Raw genomic sequence first — 1,846 nt, forward strand, 5'->3', positions numbered from 1 at the left:
GATTCCGTATCAGCTAACACGGAACGGTCGCATCTTCAAATGGAAATGTATATCGTAACTAAAATTGACTGCAAAAATTTGCCGCAAAAGTTGAGACTTATTTTCACGCTTGTATGACAATCCGCTATATGCGGAACGTCACGTGACCAAGGCGGTACAGGGGATAGCCGACTTCCTGTGTATGCTATGCTAACGATCATAACTAGGGTTGATTACATTAAGGTTTGAATCCGAACTTGCCAAAACTTTGTTTTCTTTATACAATTATGATATGATACATGTCTTTTGTCATCTTTGACGGCTCTGTGATGACATCTTGTGTTGAAAAAAAGACATTGTAGACGTTCAAACTTGCTCCAGGTGCTTTGAAACGGTCCCCTTCCCCATTCGCCCGAGCGAGGCGGAAGCGCTTTTACGTGGTTTGCCAAATGCGGAAGTGGTATGCGCATACAGCGGGATTAAGAATGTTAAAATGTTACGAAAAAGATTCCGTCGCATCTTCAAATAAAAAAAATAAAAATAAAATTCAAAAAAATTAAATAACTGAAATGGACTGCAAAATTTGCCACAAAATTTGGGACTTATTTTCACACTTGTATGACATTTAAGAATGTTAAAATGTTACTAAAAATATTCTGTCACGTCTCGGTTAACACTGAATGGTTGTTCCTTCAGATTAAAAAAAAAAAAGTAAATAAATAAATAACGATCGTAAACTACAATATGCCTTAAAATTTGCAACTTTTTCTTTTATGCTTGGATGATAGTTAAGTGTTAAAATGTTACCAAGAATATTCTGTCATGCTCTCGGCTAACAGCAAATGGTCGTACCTTCAAATAAAAAACAAAAATACATAAAAATTGTGACCAAAATTGTACAGAAAATATCCCTTTAAAAGTCCCAAGTTCTTTTCACGCTTGGATGATGGTTAAGAATTTTAATTGTTACAAAAAAAAAAAAAAAAAAAAAAAAAAAAAAAAAAAAAAGGTTCCGTCACATCTCAGCTAGCACTGAATGGTCATACCTTCAGATAATAATTTAAAATAAGTAAATTAACACTTTGGAACCACCATTGTCTGCAAGAGTTTTCCCACACCTGTATGTGACACTTAAAAATGTTAAGATTCCACCATGTCTCGACTGACAGTCAATGGTCGTACAATAGAATAAATCGTATCCAAAATTGTTAACCAAAGTAAGTATTATTACGCTTGTATTGCAGTTAAGAATATAAAGTTACTATAGCTTTTACGGTGGCGACAGTTTAAAAATGAGAGGGGGGGGAGATTAAAAATCTAATCTGAACATCATCCTGTGTTGGACTTTAGAGGTTCCACTATTTCTTTTTTTGGCCATAAAATGAAGAAAAACTTTTTTTTTTTCTTTTTTGCCTTAAAATTGAACATTTGAACAGCATCACTTCTCATAATGTCCAATTTCCAGGGTTAAAATACTGCAATTTGTACTCTGGCCAGCAGAGGGAGGGAGGGAGGGGAAAAAAAAAACAACAACAACAACAACAATTACTGATTCCAAATCATCACGGAATACATTCAGGCTGTTTAAAACACATCGAGTTTCACAGTATTTCCAAACCGAGGCTATGGGGAGGGGGAAACACTCCAGCAAAATGACGTTGCACAAAGTCCCAGTGGTGTGAGACATTTTCCTAACCCGCCCACCCCTACCGTTAATTCCGCGCTAAATGCGAGGGGCCACCGACATGCACGAGACGAGAGCAAAACAACACCTCCCCCAAAAAAACTCATCCTCGACGTCATGCACAAGACACGACAACTAAGATCAGACAACACGAAGAAAGAAGCTTCGGGGAAAAAGTCACGG

Source organism: Phycodurus eques, chromosome 15 (genome assembly GCF_024500275.1).
Source record: "Phycodurus eques isolate BA_2022a chromosome 15, UOR_Pequ_1.1, whole genome shotgun sequence".
Classification (NCBI taxonomy): Eukaryota; Metazoa; Chordata; class Actinopteri; order Syngnathiformes; family Syngnathidae; genus Phycodurus; species Phycodurus eques.